The sequence below is a fragment of the Aegilops tauschii genome, chromosome 4 (assembly GCF_002575655.3).
Source record: "Aegilops tauschii subsp. strangulata cultivar AL8/78 chromosome 4, Aet v6.0, whole genome shotgun sequence".
Taxonomy (NCBI): Eukaryota; Viridiplantae; Streptophyta; class Magnoliopsida; order Poales; family Poaceae; genus Aegilops; species Aegilops tauschii.
Genome location: NC_053038.3, coordinates 103,887,407 through 103,894,177, shown reverse-complemented (window position 1 = coordinate 103,894,177; position 6,771 = coordinate 103,887,407).

The following is a 6,771-nucleotide window of genomic DNA, read 5'->3' as shown; positions in this document are numbered from 1 at the left end:
CCGAATTAACTTTTTTACTAGTAGGAGCCCTTTCGGTATGCCATTGTGAATAATTTGCCATGATATTATCAAGAAATTTGGTGGCTTCACCCAAAGTAATTTCCATAAAAGTACCACCCGCGGCGGAATCTAAATGATTACGAGAAACAAAATTCAATCCCGCATAAAAATTTTGTATGATCATCCAAAGATTTAACCCATGAGTTGGGCAATTCCTTAGCATCATTTTCATCCTTTCCCAAGATTGTGCAACATGCTCATGTTCAGGTTGCTTGAAATTCATGATTTGGGTTCTAAGGGAATAATTTTTGCGGGCGGAAAATACATAGTGATAAAAGCATCTTTGCACTTATTCCAAGAATCAATACTATTGCGAGGCAAAGAAGAGAACCAATTTTTTGCAAAATCACGCAAAGAAAACGGAAATAATTTCATCTTCACCACATCATTGTCCACATCTTTTTTCTTTTGCATATTGCATAATTCCACGAAGGTATTAAGATGGGACGTGGCATCCTCATTAGAGTACTGGAAACTTGATCTTTCATAACAAGATTCAGCAAAGCAGTATTAATATCACAAGACTCCGCACTAGTGGCGGGAGGAGCAATCGGAGTGCCAATAAAATCATTGTTGTTGGTTTTTGAGAAATCACATAACTTGGTGTTCTCTTGGGTCATGATGACTACACAACAAGATTATACTCAAAAACAGATCCGGCAAAAAAACGGCGAACGAAAAAGAGGGGCGAATAAAATGGCAAATTTTTGTGAAGTGGGGAAGAGGAAAACGAGAGGCAAATAGAAAATAATGTAAAGTGCGAGGAGATGAGATTGTGATTAGGAACCTGGTATATGTTGAAGATCCTCCTCGGCAACGGTGCTAGAAATTCCTTTTGATGTCTGCTAGGACAACGTCGGTATTTCCCCAAAGAGGAAGGGATGATGCAGCACATCGACGATAGGTATTTCCCTCAGTGATGAGACCAAGGTTACCGAACAAGTAGGAGAACCAAGCAACACAACGTAAACAGCCCCTGTACACAAATAACAACCACTCGCAACCTGACGTGTTAAAGGGGTTGTCAATCCCTTTCTGGTAACGGCACCAGAGATGTCGCGTGGACGGGAAATAAATTGTAGTAGATTGAAAGATCGAACGCCAAATAAAATAAATAATAAAAAAATCAGCAAGGTATTTTTGTATTTTTAGTTTAATAGATCTGAAAATAAATGTAAAAGAAAAGTAGATCGCAAAGGCAAATATATGAGAAAGTGACCCGGGGACCGTAGGTTTCACTAGTGGCTTCTCTCGAGAAAAATAGCAAACGGTGGGTGAACAAATTACTGTTGGGCAATTGATAGAACTTCAAATAATCATGACGATATCCAGGCAATGATCATTATATAGGCATCACGTCCAAGATTAGTAGACCAACTCCTGCCTGCCTCTACTACTATTACTCCACACATCGACCGCTATCCAGCATGCATCTAGTGTATTAAGTTCATGGAGAAACGGAGTAATGCAATAAGAACGATGACATGATGTAGACAAGATCTATCTATGTAGAGATAGACTCCATCGTTTTATCCTTAGTAGCAACGATACATGCGTGTCAGTTCCCCTTTTGTCACTGGGATCAAGCACGGTAAGATCGAACCCACTACAAAGCACCTCTTCCCATTACAAGATAAATAGATCAAGTTGGCCAAACAAAACCCAAATATCAGAGAAGAAATACGAGGCTATAAGAGATCATGCATAAAAGAGATCAAAGAAACTCAAATACTTTCATAGATATAAAAAGATATAACTGATCATAAACTCAAAGTTCATCAGATCCCAACAAACACACCGCAAAAAGAGTTACATCATATGGATCTCCAAGAGACCATTGTATTGAGAATTCAGCGAGAGAGAGGAAGCCATCTAGCTACTAACTACAGACCTGAAGGTCTACAATGAATTACTCACGCATCATCAGAGAGGCACCAATGGAGGTGGTGAAGCCCATCCGTGATGGTGTCTAGATTGGACCTAGTGGTTCTGGACTCTGCGGCGGCTGGAATTGATTTTCGTTGACTCCCCTAGGGTTTTGGGAATATTGGGGTATTTATAGAGTAAAGAGGCAGTCCGGGGGCACCCGAGGTGGGCACAGCCCACCAGGGCGCGCCTGGGCCTCCTGGCGTGCCCTGGTGGGTTGTGCTCTCCTCGGAGCACCCCCTAGGCGCAGCCTTGTCCCATTAGGTGTCTTCTGGTCCATAAAATTCTCCGTGAAGTTTCGTTGCATTTGTACTCCGTCTGATATTGATTTCATGCGATGTAAAAAACATGCAAAAAATAGCAACTGGCACTTGGGACTATGTCAATAGGTTAGTACCAAAAAATGATATAAAATGACTATAAAATGATTATAGAACATCCAAGATTGATAATATAACAGCATGGGACAATCAAAAATTATAGATACGTTGGAGACGTATCAAGCCTTAGGGTTGTGTCTTTATTGTATGAAATGCAAGCGCCATGTAATTGATTTAATTTATCGCTATGTGTTAGCAATAGTTGTAGAAGCAATAGTTGGTGAGATGACCCTGACGCAACGATGGAGATCAAGGTGTCGAGCTAGTGACGATGGAGATCATGACGATGCTTTGGAGATAGAGATCGAAAGCACAAGATGATAATGGCCATATCATGTCACATATTTTGATTGCAAGTGATGTTTATCTTTTATGCATATTATTTTGCTTAGAATGGCGGTAGCATTATAAGATGATCCCTTCACTAAATTTCAAGATAAAAGTGTTCTCCCCGAGTATGCACCAGTGCCAAAGTTCGTCGTTTCGAAGCACCATGTGATCATCGGGTGTGATAGACTCTACGTTCACGTACAGCGGGTGTAAGACAGTTTTGCACATGCAGAATACTTGGATTAAACTTGACAAGCATAGCATGTATAGACATGGTCTCGGAACACAGGAGACCGAAAGGTTGAACATGAGTCATATAGTAGATATGATCAACATAGAGATGTTCACCATTGATGACTACCCCTTCTCACATGATGATCATACATGGGTTAGTTGATTTGGATCATGTATCACTTAGATAACTTAAGGGATGTTTATTTAAATGGGAGTTCTTTAGTAATTTGATTAGTTTAACTTAATTTATCATGAACTTAGTCTTATAGTTTTGCATATCTATGTTGTAGATCAATGGCCCGAGCTACCGTCCCCCTGAATTTTGATGTGTTCCTAGAGAAAGCTAAGTTGAAAGATGATGGTAGCAACTACACGGACTGGGTCCGTAACTTGAGGATTATCCTCATTGCTGCACAGAAGAATTATGTCCTTGATGCGTTGCTAGGTGAAAGGCGTGCTGCAGGAGCTACTGCATATGTTATGAACGTCTGGCAGACTCGATCTGATGACTACTCAATAGTTCAGTGCGCCATGCTTTACGGCTTAGAACCGTGACTTCAAAGACGTTTTGAACTTCATGGAGCATATCAGATGTTCCAAGTGTTGAAGTTAATATTTCAGGCAAATGCCCGGGTTGAGATATGAAGTCTCCAACAAGTTCTATAGCTGCAAGATGGAGGAGAATAGTTCTGTCAGTGAACACATACTCAAAATGTCTGGGTATCAGAACCACTTGACTCAGCTGGGAGTTGAACTTTCGGTTGATAGTGTTACTGACAGATTTCTTCAATCACTGCCACCAAGCTACAAAGGCTTCATGATGAACTATAATATGCGAGCGATGAATAAAATGATTCATGAGCTCTTCGCAATGCTTAAGGCTGTAGAGGTAGAAATCAAGAAGGAGCGTCAAATGTTGATGGTTAACAAAACCACTAGTTTCAAGAAAAAGGGCAAGGGAAAGAAAGGGAACTTCAAGAAGAATGGAAAGCAAGTTGCCGCTCCCGTGAAGAAGCCCAAAGCTGGACCCAAGCATGAAAATGAGTCCTTCTACTGGAAAGGGAATGGCCACTGGAACTGGAACTGACCCAAATACTTGGTGGATAAGAAGGATGGCAAAGTGAACAAAGGTATATTCGATATACATGTTATTGATGTGTACTGATACGTCCATTTTGCATCATGTTTTATTACTATTATTTATAATGTTTTTATCCATAATAATGCTTTTTGGAGTAATTCTAATGCCTTTTCTCTCATAATATGCAAGGTATACACAAAGAGGGAGAATTCCGGCACTTGGAAATCTGGACCTGGAAAAGCTACGTCAGGCTACCTATTCTGCACAACTCCAAACAAGCTGAAACTTCACAGAGATTTTTTATGGAATATTTGAGGAATATTGGAGCAAATAACTATCAGAGGGGGCCCTACTAGGTGGGCACAACCCACCTGTCGGTGTACAAAAGCAGGGGCTCTCCTTTTGACCCCTTTACTTGTGCACGGGCAGTCGGAGCCGCGCCCACGGCCACACCAAGCAGGGCAGAAGAGGGGAGCCGGAGCACAAGGAGACCAGAGCAATGCCAAGACCAAGAGACACAAAGAGCAAGGGGGCGAGGTGGACTCCCCCGGCAAGACCCTTGCCGGGGTGACCTCCGCGGCCCCGGCAAGAGCCTTGCCGGGGCAACTTGCCCGACGCCAGCAGAGTGTGCCACCCTTGAGCCCACGGGTTCCAACACCACCAACAAACCACATTGGAACCAAGGCTCGGGAGGCACCTCTGTGATGGCATGCAGATCTTCGTCAAGATCATAAACACACAAGATCAGATGAGGACCAGAAGACGACGACCCTCGTCGGGATCCTAGCCGAGGAAATCCACGAGACCCCCGGCGAGCGCCTTACCGGGGACGACCGCGACGCCACGGCAAGGCCCTTGCTGAGAGCATCAGCGAAACCACAGCCAGGCCCACGCCTGACAAGACACCACCGCCGTCCCCATGCAGCTGCCAGCTCAACCAGCTGAGCAGACACTTGCATGGCGACGAGCGGCCTCTACACCGACCCAGCAAGCACCTGTGTGGTAGCATGCAGATCTTCGTGAAGGCTCCACCATCGCGCCAGCCCAGCAGCTAGCCAACGTGGAGCCACGATGCCTCGTCAACCCGGGCGCGTGTCGAAGCCAGGCGAGGCGGCGACAGCTGGGACGTGCTTCCTTGTCGTCCCCGGTAAAGCAAGAGGGGCACGTCGGCAGCGCATTAAATGCGTTTGTCCGACGGTGCCAAAGGATAGACTCATCCACTGTACACCTTTTCCACCTCCTGTGTGCCACTGTGGCAACCCCTTTTTGACTATAAAAGGAGGCCCGAGGCGACCAGGAGGAGGATTCGGATCTTTTGGACAAATTACACCCCGTAGCTAGCTCAAGAACAGAAGAACACTCAAATACATCCACCAAAGCAGGACTAGTGTATTACACATCTCCGCAGCCCGAACCTGGGTAAACGATATGTGTGCTTCCTGTCAGACCCGCTCTTTGCACAACCCCGCGCCCGCCCACCGTAGAAGGGATCCCAGTGATTCCATAGGTGTCGATTTCCCCCGACATCTTTGGCGCGCCAGGTAGGGGGCGCAGTTGTGGAAATCTGGTCTGATCCGAGCAGCGGCCTCATCGTGGCCATCGTTCTAAGGAAGAAGACGACCAAGCTTGATGGCACCATCTGCAGATGCGGTGGACGCCCGTGCAACGACAGAAAAGCTAAGTCGGGCGAAACTTTAAGCAATTTCCTTTTTTATATATAAGGTTATTGTCCTCGAAGGTCCTGCCCTATGTATGGAAAACCTGCACGCAAAGGGGCCGTTCCACTATTGGCAACGCCCTTGCTCTATTTCGAGTCCGCTCAACAGCCCAAGCGGCCGCGTCGAGAATGGCAGGGTAGCCTTCCGCAATTGGCAACGCTCTCGGTTCTGACTCGAGTCCAGCTCGATAGTTTGAGCGGCCGCGTTGAGAGCGGTAAGGTGGTTCGCCTGGAAGCAAGCACACCCGGCAGGCCATTGGGGATCCATCCTCAAGGCGCCGTGCCCTGGGTTTACGCGCCGGCAAGCCTACCGATTAACGTAGGGTGAACATACAAAGGGGGGATTGAATAGGAAAGTAACATGCATAATATCAAAAGTGTTGCAGAGTTATATTACATCAATTGTTGCTGCGGTTCTAACTAAAGATAAAAATTGTCTTGGTTGTGAACCTGCAGCGGCGGTGAGAGACGGGGTGCCTAGTCCCGGCGCTGGCCCTCCACCCTCTAGATTGCATCCATACGGGTGATGATGGGCTTGATAAGCTCCTTGAGCACCGCGAGGTCCGCATCCTCCGGCAAGCTCTCCAGCGCGGCGTCGAAGTCGAGGTTGGGATTCTAGTGCACCACCTTGGTGAGGGCCTTGGTCATGGCACCCCGGCAAAGCCTCCGGGCCTCATCGGCTAGAGAGGCCGCCCGATTGGAGTGGAGTTTCTCCAGGGCCCCGAAAACACCCTCGAAGAATAGGGTCAGCTTGGCGTTGGGGCTCGCGTTGCGCTCCGGGGTGTACCTCACATTTGGCATCCCCATGGTGGCCAGCTGCGTAGTGATCCTGCCGGTGACATCTCCGAGGCGGCCGATCTAGCGGTTCTCACCCTCCACAAAATCCTTGTGGTTGACGGCTTCGTTCTTCGTAGCTGCTTCTCGGCCTCCAGATCCTTGGCCAGGGTCTCCTCATGGGCCTTGGCCTCCAAGAGCGTCTCCTTAAGACCCTCCAGCTTCAGCTTCAGGTCTTTGATGGAGCCGTTGGCCTTGGAGAGCTACTC